General features: G+C 35.9%; 1 pseudogene; it reads right to left on the minus strand.

Moving 5' to 3' along the window:
• Nucleotides 1–14,082: 14,082 nt before the first annotated feature.
• Nucleotides 14,083–15,474, minus strand: LOC123780631 (dnaJ homolog subfamily A member 1-like; annotated as a pseudogene).
• Nucleotides 15,475–17,792: the final 2,318 nt, after the last annotated feature.

Here is a 17,792-nt window from a genome sequence, read left to right on the forward strand (position 1 = left end):
CAAGGATAACAAAACAATCAAGATATTGTCTTTGATCTTGAAGAGTTCTCTGGTATCTAACTGCTCCTAAAACCACCTAATAATGGAGTAGAAGTACTAGTGATCAAGCAATATTAACAAATGGCACACTGTGTGATTCAAAACCATGTTATGGTCTTCTGGTTAAGTCCCAACCTCCTCCTAAGACATACTCACCAAATGCAATTCCCTTTGCTGCTGTACATTACAACATGAAGACACTTGAGAAAGGAAATCTGCTTATTATTAGGTACCATGTTATTTTCTTCTAAATCTCATGCAGCAAATCTTATTCACACCACCTAAGGTGAATTGGATTAGAATTTCCAGAGTTATCTTGAATTTGGGGTGTAAAACTTGAGCTGATCCATATTGAAAGATGTCATATGACTCAAAGTTAAGTACCACTGAGTCAGAGGAAAATCTTACCATCAACGCAGCTGGATCTAGCCTGCAGGGCTCATAATTCACACAGAAATGTGAAAGGCTACTCTTTGCTAGGATATACAGTTAGTTGTTCCTCATTAATAACCTCTAAAATAGAATAGGTATGTCACACAGAAGAAATGTTTAACTTCCATTTATTTCAGACCTATTATTATATATACATATATTACATTTAATCTTGATATATCCTCATTTACAAAGGAGAAAGCTGAGGCTCAGAGAAGTCAAGTAATTTCTAAGCTCTAGTTTCAGCTAGTAATTGGTGGGTCTATGATTCTGCCAGTTTGGTCTGACAATAAATCTCAAACTTTTTCTACTCTACCATGATGCACTGGAAGGAATGGTAGAGAGTGGTAGAAAGTGTCTCAGTCCTACAATTCTTGCAGAAGTGTGAAAGGCTAATCTTTGCTAGTCACTTCTAAATGCCTTGGTCTCTCCTTTTGTGGCAAAAGAGAATTTGGGGGACTAGTCAGAGCTGTCCAGTTTTAGGCATTATATATTAATGTCTGAAAAGGGACAAAGAGAATTTAGTTTGTGGTAGGCAGAATAATGGTCTCCCAAAGAAGTTCACACTTCATTCCTGGGAACCTATGTGACACAGAGATATGTGACTTGAGAGAGATGTCATTGCCATCTTTGAAGATGAAGGAAGGGGTATGAGTCATGGAATGAAGATAACCTCTAGAAAATGGAAACAATCTTCAGTTGACAGCCAGTAAGGAAACAGGTACCTCAGTTATACAATGAGCCACAAAGAATTTGGATAATCATGAAAGCAGATTCTCCCATAGAGCCTCTAGAAGGGAATGCAGTCCTGTCAGCACACAGTTTGGCTCTGTGAGATACATATAAGATTTCTAGCATACATAACTGTTAAATTTTTTAAAAATATATTGTACATTGCTAAATTTGTAGTACTTTTTTTTAGGTGAGCAATAGAAAACTGAAACATAGTTATTCTTTCACACACACTCATCTTCCCCCACACTCATATACGTGCTGCTCTTTCTTCCACCCCCAAATATGGTTATATTGTTTTGGTTGGTTGAATAGCTAATGTTTACATTTTATAACTCTGTAAATGCTACTACCAATGGTTGATCCATGGAATGGATTTTATTTTTCGTTTCCCATGCAGTTAATTTCTTGTGCCCATAGTTAACTATCTACCGCTCTCTCTCTCAACCTTTCTTCCCTTCTTATCCCTCACTTTCTCCCTCTCTTTTTCTCTCTCTTTTCCTCTCTGCTTGTCTTCCTATGTTTTTCCCACTAACTTATCCCTAAAGCAACTTCCCCAGTTTTGAAAATCTCCAATTAACAAGTGCAAAAGCAAGTATTTTATCAAGGGCATTTTCTCGCAGAAGTTTCTCCTGGAGCATTATGAAATCTTTTTTTTTTCCCTAATAAATACATTTTATTGTAATATGAACTATAAAGATACAAATATGTTAACTGCAAGGTTTGATAAATTTTGCCTACTGAATACAACTCTATAATCACCCAAAACAGAATATAGAATATTCTCATAATCACAGAAAGTTCCCTCATGCTCTTTACTGTCAATCTCTCCCTCCAGTCCAACCCCCACCTGAGGCAAACCCCGATCTGATATCTGTAACCATATTAGATTATTTTCATATAAATGAATACATACTTTATGTATTCTTTCATGTCGGGTCGTTTTCACTCAATACAACATTTATGAGATTAATGCATTTTATTGTACATTTCAGCAGTTTATTCATTTTTTTAGTTTTCTTTTTACCCTAGCTTGAGATATAACTGACACATAACATTGTATAAGTTCAAGATGTACATCATGTTGATTTGATACATTTATATATTGTATAATGATTACCACCATAGCATTAGCTAACACTACCATCCTATCACATAATTATCATTTCTTTTTTGTGGTGAGAAAATTAAAGATCTACTCTATAGACAATATTCAAGTATACAATACAATATTATTAGGTATAATCGCCATGCTGTACATTGCATCTCCAAAACTTGTTAACCTTAGAGCTGGAAGTATATACCCTGAGTAGTATCTTCACATTTCCCTCAATCTCTGACAATCGCCATTCTACTCTCTTTCTGAGTTCAACGTTGTTAGATTCTGAATATAAGTGATATCGTACCTCATTTGTCTTTTTCTGTCTGACTTATTTCACTTATATTGCACTCAAGTTTCATCAAATTGTTATAAATGGCAAGATTTCCTTTTTTCTTATGGCCAAATAGTATTCGATTGTGTGTGTGTACGGTGTGTGCACACACACACAATCTCACACATATATCACACACACACACATATATAAACACACACACACATATCTTCCTTAACCATTCACACACTGATAGACACTTAGCTTTTTTTCTATAGTTTGGTTACTGTAAATAATTCTGCAATTAGCATGGGAGTGTAGATATCCCTATGAAATCTTGAATTGGATTCTGATGGGCATATAACCAGGAGTAGAATTACTGGATGCTGTGGTTTCTACTTTTTTTTTTTAATTTAAATTTCAGTAAGTTAACATACAGTGTAATATTAGTTGCAAGTATACAATATAGTGATTCAAAATTTCAGTATAACACCTGGTGCTTATTGTAAGTGCACTCCTTAATGCCCATCACATACTTAATCCATCCTCCCACTTACCTCCCCTCTGGTAACCATCAGTCTGTTCTCTATAGCTAACAGTGTGTTTCTTGGTTTGCTTCTCTCTTTTTATTTTCCCCATTGCTCATTTGTTTTGTTTCTTAAATTCCACATGAGTGAAATCATATGATATTTTTCTTTCTTTGGCTGACTTATTTTGCTTAGCATAATACACTCTACCTTTTCATATAATTGCAAATGAAAATTTCAATTTTTTTTCATGGCTGAGTAATATACATATTCTATATATATACCCACCTCTTCTTTATCCATCTATCAGCTGATAGACACAAGGGCTATTTCCATAATTTTGCTATTGTAGATAATTCTGCTATAAATATTGGGGTGCATGTATCCCTTCAAGTTAGTATTTTTAAATTCTTTGTGTAAATACCTAACAATGCAAATGCTGGATCATAGGGTACTTCAACTCTTAACTTTTCATGGAACCTCCATACTGTTTTCCACAGTGGCTGCACCAGATTACAATCCCGCCAACAGTATAAGGGGGTTCCCTTTTCTCCATATCCCCACCAGCACCTGTTGTTTCTTGTCTTGTTGATTTTAGCCATTCTGACAGGTGTGAGGTGATATCTCATTGCATTTTAAATTTATATTTCCCTGATGATCAGTGATGCTGAGCATCTTTTATGTGTCCATTGCCCATCTGTATATCTTCTTAGGAAAAATGTCTATCCATGTTTTCCAACAATTTTTTAATTTAATTATTCATTTCTTCACATTGAGTTTTGTAAGTTATTTATATATTTTGAATACTAACCCTTTATCAGATACGTCATCTGAAATATCTTCTCCCACATTGGAAGTTGCCTTTTAGTTTTGTTGATTGTTTCTGTGCAAAAGCTTTTTATTTTGATGAAGTCCCAATAGTTCATTTTTTGTTTGTTTGTTTGTTTGTTTCCCTTGCCTCTGGAGACATGTCTAGTAAGAAGTTGCTACAACTGGCTGATGTCAAAGAGGTTGCTGCCTGTTTTCTCCTCTAGGATTTTGATGGTTTCTTGCCTCACATTTAGGTCTTTAATACATTTGAAATTTATTTTTGTGTGTATGGTGTAAGAAAGTGGTCCAGTTTCATTCTTTTACATGTTGTTGTCCAGTTTTCCCAACACCATTTGTTGAAGAGACTGGGTTTTTTTGTTTTTTGTTTTTCCATAGGATATTCTTTCTTCCTTTGTTGATGATTAGTTGACCATATAGCTGTGGGTCCATTTCTCAGTTTTCTATTCTGTTTCATTGATCTATATGACTATTTTTGTGCCAGTACCATACTGTCTTGATCACTACAATTTTGTAATATAACTTGACGTCCAGAATTGTGATACCTCCAGTTTGTCTTTTCTTTCTCTTTTTTTTCTGTATGTATTTTTCTTTTTTTAATGTTTTTTAATGTTTTTTTTTATTATATTATGTTAGTCACCATACAGTACATCCCTGGTTTCTGATGTAAAGTTCGATGATTCATTAGCTGCATATAACACCCAGTGCACCATGCAATACGTGCCCTCCTTACTACCCATCACCAGTCTATCCCATTCCCCCACCCCCCTCCCCTCTGAAGCCCTCAGTTTATTTCTCATAGTCCATAGTCTCTCATGCTTCATTCCCCCTTCTGATTACCCCCTCTTTCTTCTCCTACCGATCTTCCTAGTTCTTATGTTCCATAGATGAGAGAAACCACATGATAATTGTCTTTCTCTGCTTGACTTATTTCACTTAGCATTATCTCCTCCAGTGCCGTCCATACTGCAGCAAATGTTGAGAAGTCGTTCTTTTTGATAGCTGAGTAATATTCCATTGTATATATGGACCATAGCTTCTTAAATCAGTCATCTGTTGAAGGGCATCTCGGCTCCTTCCACTATTTAGCTATTGTGGACAATGCTGCTATGAACATTGGAGTGCATATGGCCCTTATCTTCACTACATCTGTATCTTTGGGGTAAACACCCAGTAGTGCATGGCTGGATCATAGGGTAGCTCAATTTTTAACTTTTTAAGGGACCTCCACACTGTTTTCCAGAGTGGCTGTACCAACTTGCATTCCCACCAACAATGTAGGAGGGATCCCCTTTCTCCACATCCATAGGAAGGATTATTAGAAACTTTTATCAACAGCTTTATGCCAATGAATAGTAGTTTAAAATATGAAAAATGATCCCTTTATCTTTGCTCTTCTTTCTCAACATTGATTTGGCATTTTGGGGGTCTATTTTGGATCCTTTCAAATTTTAGGGTCTATTTTTCTATTTATGAGAAAAATGTTATTGGAATTTTTATCAGAATTGCATTGAATCTATAGACGGTTTTGGGTAATATGGACATTTTAACAACATTAATTATTTCAATCCATGAAAACAGGATATCTTTGTGTTTGTTTGTGTCTTCATTTTTTTCATTGAAATCTTGTAGTTTTCAGTGTAAAGATATTTCACCTCCTTAGTTAAATTTATCCTTATTTTTGATGTTATTTGAATGAGATTTACCCCCCTCAGGAGCTCCTGGGCGGTGCAGTTGGTTAAGCGTGTCACTCTTGGTTTTAGCTCAGGTCTGATCTCAGAGTCGTGATGCTGTGCTCCACACTCAATGGAGAGTCTGCTTGAGTTCCCTTCTCTCTCTTCCTCTGCCCCTCCCCCCTGCATTCTCTCTTTCTCACTGAAATAAATAAATAAATCTTTAAAAAAACCTTTTTTTCCAGATAATTAGTGTATACGACCACAACTGTTTTTAATGTTGATTTTGCATCCTGCAAATTCATTGAATTTGTTGATTAGTTCTGGCAGTTTACTGATGGAATCTTTAGGGTTTTCTAAATAAAAGATCATAACATCTGCAAAAAAAGACAATTTTACTTCTTTCCTTCCAGTTTAGATGCCCTTTATTTCTTTGTCTTTACTGATTGCTCTAGTTAGTACATCTAGCACTATTAAGTAGGATTGGTGAGAGTAAGCACCCAAGTCTTGTGATTAATCTTAGAGAAAATACTTTCAGCCTTTCACCATTGAGTATGACATTTGGCTGTGGGTTTATCGTATATGGCCTTAATTGTTTTGAGGTATGTCCTTTGATACTTAATTTGTAAACATTTTTATCATAAAAAGATGTTGTATTATGTCAAATGCTTTTTCTGCATCTATTGATGCAATCATATGTTTTATATCTTTCACTCTATTAATGTGGTCTATCACATCTGTCGATTGGTACATGTTGAGCCCTACTTCCATCCCAAGAATAAATCCCACTTGAATGTGGTGAATATTCCTTTTAATGTGCTGTTGATTTTCATTTGGTAATATTTTACTGAATATGTTTGCAACTACATTCATTAGGGGTATTGATCTGTAACTTTCTTTTTAATTTTGTGATGTTTTTATCTGTCTTTGGTATCAGGGTAATGCTGGCCTTGTAAAATGAGTTTGGGAGTGTTCCCTTCTCAATTTTCTGGAAGAGTTTGAGAAGGTTAACATTAATTCTTTTTAAATGTTTGATAGAATTCATCAGTGAACCATCTGGTCCTGGGCTTCTCTGTGTTTGGAAGTTTCTGGTTACTGATCCAATCTTCTTGCTCATTTTTGGTCTATTTAGATTTTATATTTCTTCATTATTCAGCCTTGGTAGCTTATAGGTTTTTAAGAATTATGCATTTCTTCTAGGTTACACAGTTTGTTATGTGTCAATTTTTCATAGCAGTTACTCTAGATCACTTGTATTTCTGTGATGTCCGTATAATGTTTCCTCTTTTATTTCTTAATTTATTGGATCCTCTCTTTTTCTCTGAGTTAATGTAGCTAAAATTTTGTCAATTTTGCTTATCTTTTAAAAAAAAGCTCTTAATTTCAACAATCTTTTCTATTGTTTTTCTGGTCTCTATATCATTTTTTCTGCTTGGTATTTTTATTTCCTTCCTTCCACCAGCTTTGGGGTTTGTTCTTCTTCTTCTAGTGTAGAGTTAGTACTGAGTGTAAAGTTAGTTTATTTGTGATCTTTCTTTTTCTTCATGTAAGTGTTTATTGTTAAAAACGTCCCTTTTGGAACTGCATTTGTTACATCTCATAATTATTAGTATGCTGTCTTTCAATTTTTGCTTGTTTCAAGATTTTTTTTTAAATTTCCCTTTTGATTTCTTCTTTGTCCCATTGGTTGTTCAGGAGCATGTTGTTTAATTTCCACAGATTTGTGAATTTTCTAGATTTCTATACATATCAATTAAGTCAATTTGTTAGTGTTATTCAAGTCTTCTATACTCTTGCTATGTTTATATCTACCTGTTCTGTCAATAACTGAGCAGGGAAGATGATAAAACCTCCAACCATGATTATGGATTTTATTTTTTTCTTTAGTTTTGTTAGTTTATGTTTAATGTGTTTTGAAGGACCTTGATGGCTGAAAACACATTTAGTATGTTTATGTGCTCCTATTGAGTTGACCTTTCCATCAGTATAAATTTTTCTGTTTATATTTAGGAATATTCTTTTCTGTCTCTTATTTCTACTTTTAATCCACCTTGTTTTTATATCTAGAGTACTTGTCTTTTAAACAACATATAGTTATGTCTTCTTTTTTATTCAATCTAAAGATATCTGCCTTAATTAGTGTGTTTGATCCATTTGTCTTTAATGTATAATTGATATAGTGACTTCAGGTCTACCATTTTTTTCTATTTGTTTATTTATCTCATCTGTTTCTCTTTTTCTTTACTTATTACTCTATTTTTATTTTCTTCTGGGTATCAACTTTTTTTTACATTATTTCATTTTATTTCCTACATTATCTTTATAGTATAATTCTTCTTATTGTTAATTTTTAGCTTTTGCTCTGGGGATTACAATATGTATTGGTAGCAAAGTCTACTTAGAATAAAATTCTACCACTTTGCAATGCAATTTTATATTTTACAAGCATATGAAACTTACAACATTATAATTCCATTATCACTCCCTATCATTTGTGGTATTGTTACAAATTTTAATTTTCCATTTGATATAAACCAGACTTTACAATAATGTTATATTTTCTTTGAAGAACCATTTTATTTATAAGGAAACTGATGTGTCATTAAAAGAAGCAGGAACACAAGTAATGCTGAACTTCTCATCAGAAACAATGGTGGCTAAAATACAGTGCAATGACATCTTTAAAGCAAAGAAAACAAAAGCCAGTCAACACAGAATCCTATATTCATTAAACATATCCTTTGAAAATAAGGGTGGAATAATACATTTTATCAATAAATATGATCTGAGATAATTTGTTGCCTACAAATTATGTTAGAATAAATACTTAAGGGAAGTTTTACAAGCTGAAAGGAAACATTTGTTGTCTAATTCAGATGTACAAAGAGGAATACAAAGTAGTAGATAAAGTGACATTGCTGATGATAAATACATAATATGAATTTTTTTGTCTCAACTCTCTTAAAAAAACAATTGAAAGTAAAATAAAGTCGTTTTAAATAAAAATATGATATCTACGAAGGAAAGAAAAACTACCTCACACTATACACAAAAATGAATTCCAGATGAATTATAGAACTAAATATGAAAGACAAACCAATAAAAGTTCTAGAAGATAATATAGGATTATACCTTCATAATATTCTATAAAATTCCTCAAACGAGACACAAAAAATAAATAACTGCAAAATAATAAACATAATTTGAATTATATTAGAATAATAATTTCCCTTCATCAAAAGGCATCATTGGGGAAGTGAAAAGGAAAGCCAGTTTAGGGAAAAATACAAACAACAAAGGTGCATACATGGAACAAATGAAAACTACACATCAGTAAGAAAATTTCAGGAAAAGAGTTAAGATGGCAGAGTAGTAGAAGGACCCTATGCTGTCCTCATCCCTTGAACACAGCTAGATAAATATCAAATCATTCTGAAAATCCAGGAAATCTGAGTATTAAAAGAACAAACTACACAACTAGAGAGAGAAAAGTAGCCACATTGTGGGAGGTAGGAGAGGCAGAGATACAATTTGGGGGAGAAAAGAATCCTGGTGCTCTAGAGGGGAGGGAGCCCTGATCAGGGAGAAAGGAGAGAAGAGAGAATGAGTGAACAGAGCACAGGCATATGAACAAGACAAACACTTCCCCAAAACCATTGATGGGGAAAATGAGAGAGGCTAATTATTGCAAGTTTTTACAAGCAGTGCACTTCAAAGACTAAAGTTTTAGAAGTCTTCACCATTGCCTGGTGAAGACTGGCAAGTATAGAGGTGCTCCTGTGGAGAAGCAGGGTAGAGGCCTGGGAGCTGACAAAGTGGTCTGGGGAATCACCTGGGAGAAACAGTTCCCCTTCTTGGAGTGCATTGGAAGAGGTGGAACTGCCTCTAAGGGAACAAAGGAGCTGTCATGCACCATTGAGCTGCCTCATTCATTAGCATGTGAGCAAAGCTACCTGCTGAGGGAAGCTAACCCAGACTCCTTTTTTGCTGTGCTTTACTATAGACTTCAAGCCCCTGTGCATTCCTGCAACTGCCCTTCTGGGACAAATCAGCACCAGCCACATTGTTGCGAGACCATCCCTCAGAGGATCTGCATGGGTCCTTGCTGTTCCTGGTCCCTAAAATTTGGAGTTTTGAAACCCAGCCAGTGCACCTGGGATAAGACACAGAAACACTGCTCCAGTGGTGGGCAGATGGCTCAAAAACAGAGAGGGTGAAGGCAAGGATCTGAGGGATGCCTGGAACAAAAGAGGGGAGATAGCATGCTCTTCTGTGAGGCCTTCCTGAACAGTGGTGGACACAAACTCCCCTTTCCAGGGATGAGAGAGCCAGCTGACACCATCTCCCGCCCCCCCCACCCCGCCATCAACCAGGGCCAACTTCAGTAAGCAGCACAGTGCCCCACAGTAAAGGCTTCAGCCACTTAGACAAAGCCCACCATATTGTGCTCTGCAGGGTTTTCTGAACTAGGGCAAGTCTGCTTGAGAGTCAGAGCAGCAGCAGATCCTTCCCCCAGAATTATTTTATTATTATTTTTTAAATTATTATTATGTTCAGTTAGCCAACAATAGTACATCAATAGTTTTTGAGGTAGTGTTCAATGATTCATTAGTTGTGCATAACACCCAGTGCTCAACAGATCACGTGCCCTTCTTAATGCCCATCACCCAGTTACCCCATCCACCACTTCCCTCCCTTCTGTAACCCTTTGGTTCCCAGAGTCCAGAGTCTCATGGTTTGTCTCCCTCTCTGATTTCTTCCCATTCAGTTTTTCCTCCCTTCCTCTGTGGTCCTCCATGCTATTCTTTATGTTCTACATATGAGTGAAACCATATGATAATTGTCTTTCTCTGCTTGACTTATTTCACTGAACATAACCCCCTCCCATTCCATCCATGTCAATGTAAATGGTGGGGATTCATCCTTTCTGATGGCTAAGTAATAGTCCATGATATATAGATATATATCATATCTTCTTTATCTTCTTTATCAATTCATCTGTTGATGGACATCTGGGATCTTTCCATAGTTTAACTATGGAAACATTGGGGTGTAGGTACCCCTTTGGATCACAATGCTTATGTCCTTTGGGTAAATACCTAGTAGTGCAATTGCTGGGTTGTAGGGTAGCTCTATTTTTAACATCTTGAGGAAACTCCATAGTGTTCTGCAGAGTGGCTGCACCAGTTTGCATTCCCACCAACAGTGCAAGAGGGTTCCCCTTTCTCCACATCTTCACCAACATTTGTTGTTTCCTGTCTTATTAATTTTAGCCATTCTGACAGGTGTGCCTTTGATTTGTATTTTCCTGATGTCGAGTGATGTTGAGCATATTTTCATGTGTCTGTTAGCCATCTGTATGTCTTCTTTGGGAAAGTGTCTGTTCATGTCTTCTGCCCATTTCTTAACTGGATTATTTGTTTTTGGGTTGTTGCATTTGATAAGTTCTTTATACATTTTGGATACTGGATATATCATTTGCAAATATCATCTCCCATTCTGAAGGCTTCCTTTTAATTTTGTTGATTGTTTCCTTCACTATGCAGAAGCTTTTTATCTTGATGAAGCCCCAATAGTTCATTTTTGCTTTTGTTTTCCTTGCCTCTGGAAATGCGTCTAGTAAGAAGTTAATACAACCAGTGTCAGAGAGTTTACTAACTGTGTTTTCCTCTCAATTGTGATGGTTTCCTGTCTTTTCACCCACTTGGAATTTATTTTTGTGTATGGTGTAAGAAAGTAGTCCAGTTTTATTCGTTTGCATGTTGCTATATTTGTTTTAATAGATCCATGGGAGGTAAGGGATGTCATTGTTTTTCTTGGGTTTTTTTTGCTTGTTTGTTTAATTGCTTTTTTTGTTTTTATATCTACTTGTAAACTTCTGGTGGAAAGAATTCTACGGAGTTTTCATTTGCTTTGTTTTGTTTTGTTTTACTTTTTACAGAATGTGTAAGAATTTCACTTGGGCCAACTGACTTTATCCTGCAAGACTTAGGAGTCCCTTTACAAGATATTTAGCTGAGGAGTCAATTGTTATGCTCATTTCTTAGACAAAATTGTTATTTTGGCTAGAATTCATACAGTGAAACTCTATGGTATTCTGATGGCATATTATTTTACTTCTAATGTCCTTTTCAATGATTTTTTCAACTTATGAAGAATACAAAATGAAGGATACCTAGCATAAAGAGTAACCCAAAGTTCTTGTCTCATATGGTCTAAATTGCTTCATTTATTATGACTACAGTTGCTAAACTACAATGTGCCATTATTATCATTCTCTTCCCTTCGCTCCCATTGTTTCCACCTGTTTTTTTTTTTTTTTTGGTGGGGTGGTCTTATTTTTTCTTGATATAAGTATTCTAAGTGAATGCAGAGTTTGGGGATAGAAAAAACGATTGGCTTCTTCAAAACAATATATTTGCAATAAAGAAATGGCTACTCAATTTTCTGGTTGATAGAGACTCAGAGTAGATAGCACATACTCCTCAATTCTTATTGGTCAAATTCTGTCTTATTCTAACAATTTTCAAGGATTTTTCTATTTCATTTAGTAAAATATGATGAATTAATTGCTATTGGTTTTCTCACTCTCACTCTTCCAAACTTTCTCACTCCCACTCTCCCAGCCATACACTTAGTGTAAGTCCGTCCCAGAATGTAAAAATGGAGGGGTTTTTTGTTTTGTTTTTATGGTTTTTATTTATTTTGTTTTGGTTTGGTTTGGTTTGGTTTTTTTGGTAGGTAATTTTTATTATTATTATTATGTTATGCTAGTCACTATACAGTACTTCATTAGTTTTTGATGTAGTGTTCCATGATTCATTGTTTGCGTATAACACCCAGTATTCCATGCAATAAGTGGTAGGAAATTTTTTAGTGGAAGATTTAATTTTGGGTGTGGGTGGTGTTATGGGTTCCTTCTTTTGCTTTTATTTCCTCTATTAGTGTAAACTTGAGAGGAGCTACAAGCTTAAAGACAGAGTGCGTGTTTTTGTCATTATCATGTATCAGACTAGATTTAACTTCATGCTATAGTCAAACATAGCATAGACAATCTATGTATGTTGTGATGCATATGTGTTGTGTTCCTACAAGTGCTTTTTAAAACCCATCTGCTTGTTATTGGCTTACAATTTTAGAGGGATGACAGTAACACATATCTGCAGATAAAAATGAAGAATCAAACTAGTCAAGTAGAAAATTACAGTCACAAATTCAGGCAGAAAGCCATAAAAAATTAAATCAGTGTCAAGTTCAGGTAGTTGGATACCAGAAATTCTTGAGCCTTGAAAAAATAACGACAATTAAAAAATGTTTTACTGTCCAAAAGAGAATACTAAGGTATGAGGGTCATTGGACTAACCCAGGGAAGCAATTATAACTCTCTTATGAAGTCTAAGTTTGGCCTATATAGTTTAGGTTAAATTGTGAAACAGCAAAACTCCAGAAAAGCAAGTAACAGACTGTTAACTCCAGCTGTCAAGTTTGGAAAAATGTCTGAAAGTGGTACATAAGAAGCAATCATAGAATATTGATCTTTTGGGTGAATTAAGGACTCATAAACAACATTTGGTTAGAATTTTTTAAATCCTACCTTAAATAGGGAGATCTTTAATACTCCTTCCCACTACAACTTGAAAGGAATTTTCAGAAATATTCTATAAAAATCATCGGACAAGATCAGACACATACAGGTTGGTATGGCTATGATGAGCACTGGGTGTTATACACAACTGATGAATTATTGAACTCTACGTCTGAAGCTACTGATGCATTATATGTTGGCTAATTGAATTTAAAGAAAAAAGAAAGAAAAAATAAAAATACAAATCATCTTAGCAGAAAGCATTAGTAAGGGGTATTTCCTGTGGTAGAAATTTGACTTGACTTTTCATGGATATACAAAGTTAAAAGACAGAAACCGAAGTGATTAGAGCAATAGAAATGCAGTGAAGATGAACATACCTTAAAGACTAAACTCAGCACAAATACATAGAGAAATATTGAGATTTGGGTGTGGTTATTTTATCAGGTCTAATTCAGAAGTGTGACAAGTTCTTTTTCTTTATGGTGTTGTATATGTATAGTTATAGTTGTTGCACTTATAATCATTATAATTATATAGTTATATATCTTGTATATTTACATAAATATGTATGTATTTATATAACCATGCATATGTATATATAATATATATATGCATATGTGTGTGTATATATATATCCATACCCAAACACACAAGAATGTGTGTGTGTATACTGGAATATTGACGTACCTGTCTCCTTAGGTATTTTATTTTACTTTATTTTTTTTTATTTTTTGAGCTTTTATATTTGAGTTTATTCTTCATTTAACTTTTAAAACACTACTATAGTTGAATATTAAAACAAAATAATAGCAAGTAGTGAGCTATGATTATATTCCTTCACTCATTCACTGCTGCATATAAAATACCAGCAGTGTTATTCACTGACCCCATTAAGAGGTCTGACACAGAACACCACCCCTGGGATGACGTTCATCATCCTCATATGCTTCTCCATTGTAATGGCGCCCTCTTTCCTGATTTGGATCAAAGTCCACAAGTTCTACCTGGTCCATTCCATCAGTCTCCTCTAGTTCCTTCCCCTCAGGTAGGAGTTTTTCCAGCAAAGAGAGTTTATCAGGAGAGAGAAAGCCATTCTCAGGAAAGTTTACCTTAAATTCAATGATTAAGCATCCCTTCTCATGTGGTCTACGATAAATTGGCATGCCTTCATTTAGCATACACTTGATATCTCCATGCTTGACAATTTGACCTGGATGAGAGGTGATAACAACAGTTCAGCTGTCAAGAGTAGATATTGGCTTTTGAAAGCTGCACAGTGCTTCAACCAGCTGTATATCCATACACACGGAAAGGTCTTCTCCTCGCCCAGTAAAAACAGCATGGTCCTTCTGATTTAAAACAATGATAATATCTCCTGGTTCCAGTCCTCGTTCTTGGTCTTCTTCCAAATGGAATGCTATCTTCTGGCTATCATTCATGCTTTTGTCAAAATGAACTTCTAGAATCTTCTTCTCTCGAACTACCTTCCTCCCATTGCAGCTTTTACATCTATCTTTAGGACTGATCCATTCCCCATGGCCCTGGCACTCAATGCACACAGATTGAATTTGCTGAACCATTCCAGGTCTTATCTGATGAATTCTTATTTGCATTCCAGTATCTTGGCAATTGGGACAATATCCATCTGTTCCTTTTTTTTTAAAGATTTTATTTATTTATTTGACAGAGATAGAGACAGCCAGCGAGAGAGGGAACACAAGCAGGGGGAGTGGGAGAGGAAGAAGCAGGCTCATAGCGAAGGAGCCTGATGCAGGGCTCGATCCCATAACGCTGGGATCACGCCCTGAGCTGAAGGCAGACGCTTAACCGCTGTGCCACCCAGGCGCCCCTTTCTGCTCCTTTCTTACCGCCTCGGCCTTCACATTTATCACAATCACATTCTTTTGCAGAGCTAGTTTTCTTGTTGCAGCATTATATAAATCTTCTCAGATTACTGAGAGCTGAGGCACCTCTCCTTTCTCTCTGCATCCTTCTTCCTCCTCCAAAAAAAACATATCAAAGATGTCCACAGGGGAGACAAAACCACCACCAGCTCCACCTTCTTTAATTGACTGTTTATCTCCTTTGTCATATAATTCCCTTGTCTTTGCATCAGAGAGTACTTCAGAAGCTTGAGAAACCTTTTTAAACTTCTCTCCTTCAATTGGATTCTTATCAGGATGATACTTCAAGGCCAGTTTCCTGTAGGCCTTTTTTAATTCCTTCCAGGTGGCATTGGATTTGACTCCCAAAACCTCATACTGAGTGGTTTCTTTCACCATTTTCTACAGCCCGTGAGAGGGCCGAGGCCGGCTTGGGGGAGCAGGAAGGAGCAGGCAGCTGCCGCTCCTCCATATCTCACCAAGCATTCTGGAAAGTTCGCTCCTTAGGTATTTTAATAGAAAATGACCAACATCTGCAATCAGTCTCTCCCTTGGTGCTTAATTTGGGTAATTACCAAGGAAATTAAGAAGACAACTTATTCTCATAGGGCAACATTTCTTATTAGATATCTCATCCATTATATTGTCATTTACCCATGGTCACAGTACATATGTGGATCGAGGTATAATATTCAATTTTATGCTTCTGCATGAACGGATTTTTCTCTTTCCATCCTCAGAGCTGTGCATTCAAAGACAATTGAGTGGTCATTAATTAATACCACTTTGTTCTAATCATTTTCCCAAGGAAAAACCTGAAAATGTTTAGTTTTGTAGGGACTTAAAACATGTAAAAATAGTTTCTGCTGTGTGTCAGGCAATTCTTGTAACAATTGCCCTTTGAGAATTCTATATCTGCTGCTCCTAAGTCTTTAAGTAAGCTTTGGAATTCTTGGAAGTCCAGGGGTTACATGAAACATCTAGGTATATATTGACTCTATGGATTATTGTTCATTTCTGTTTTTTACTATAGTTATCATGAAACATATTTCCTCCCTAACATAGCTTAGCACAAAATACTGCTCTATGGAGTATATATAGAGTTCCACCCTGATGCATAGAAATTACAAAAATCAATGGGACTGAGCTTAGAAAGATTATTACAAATAAGCTATCTATTCAGAGTATAAAGACATGAATCTTATTTATTTTTTATAATAATACTTTTTTTATTACATAATGTTAGTCACCATATACTACATCCCTGGTTTTTGATGTAAAGTTCAATGATTCATTAGTTGTGTATAACACCCAGTGCACCATTCAATACGTGCCCTCCTTAATACCCATCACCAGCCTATCTGATTCCCCCACACCCCTCCATTCGTAAGCCCTCAGTTTGTTTCTCAGAGTCCATAGTCTCTCATGCTTCATTCCCCCTTCTGATTACCCCCCTTTCTTTATCCCTTTTTTCCCCTACCGATCATCCTAGTTCTTATGTTCCATAGATGAGAGAAACCACATGATCATTGTCTTTCTCTGCTTGACTTATTTCACTTAGCATTACCTCCTCCACTGCCGTCCATGTTGCAGCAAATGTTGAGATACCATTCTTTTTGATAGCTGAGTAATATTCCATTGTATATATGGACCACATCTTCTTAATCCAGTCATCTGTTGAAGGGCATCTCGGCTCCTTCCACAATTTGGCTATTGTGGACAATGCTGCTAAGAACATTGGAGTGCATATGGCCCTTCTCTTCACTACGTCTGTATCATTGGGGTAAATACCCAGTAGTGTAATTGCTAGATCATAGGGTGGCTCAATTTTTAACTTTTTAAAGGACCTCCACACTGTTTTCCAAAGTGGCTGTACCAACTTGCATTCCCACCAACAATGTAGGAGGGACCCCTTTCTCCACATCCTCTCCACCAATTGTTGTTTTTTGCCTTGTCAATTTTTGCCATTCTAACTGGCTTAAGGTGGTATCTGAGTGTGGTTTTGATTTGAATTTCCCTGATGGCTAATGATTTTGAACATTTTTTCATGTGTCTGTTAGCCATTTGTATGTCTTCATTGGAAAAGTGTCTGTTCATATCTTCTGCCCATTTTATGATTTGTTGGTTTGTTTCTTGTGTATTGAGTTTAGAAATTATTTGTAGATCTTGGATACCAGTCTTTTATCTGTAGTGTCATTTGCAAATACCTTCTCCCATTCAGTGGGCTGCCTCTTAGTTTTTTTGACTGTTTCCTTGGCTGTGCAGAAGCTTTTTATCTTGATGAAGTCCCACAAGTTCATTTTTTCTTTTGTTACTTTTGCCTTTCGAGATGTGTCATGAAAAATGTTGCTTTGGCCAATGTCATAGAGGTTGCTGCCTATGCTCTTCTCTAGGATTTTGATGGATTCCTGTCTCACATCGAGGTCTTTCATCCATTTGCAGTTCATCTTTGTGTACGGTGTGAGAGAGTAGTCAAGTTTCATTCTTTTGCATGTAGCTGTCCAATTTTCTCAGCACCATTTATTGAAGAGACTGTCTTTTTTCCCCTGGATGTTTTTTCCTGCTTTGTCAAAGATTAGTTGCCAAAGAGCCGAGGATCCATTTCTGGGTTCTCCATTCTGTTCCATTGGTCTATGTGTCTGTTTTGGTGCCAGTACCATGCTGTCTTTGTGATCACAGCTTTGTAGTACAACTTGAAATCCGGCATTGTGATGCCC

The sequence above is a fragment of the Ursus americanus genome, chromosome X (genome assembly GCF_024610735.1).
Source record: "Ursus americanus isolate L20-20 chromosome X, mUrsAme1.1.p, whole genome shotgun sequence".
Taxonomy (NCBI): domain Eukaryota; kingdom Metazoa; phylum Chordata; class Mammalia; order Carnivora; family Ursidae; genus Ursus; species Ursus americanus.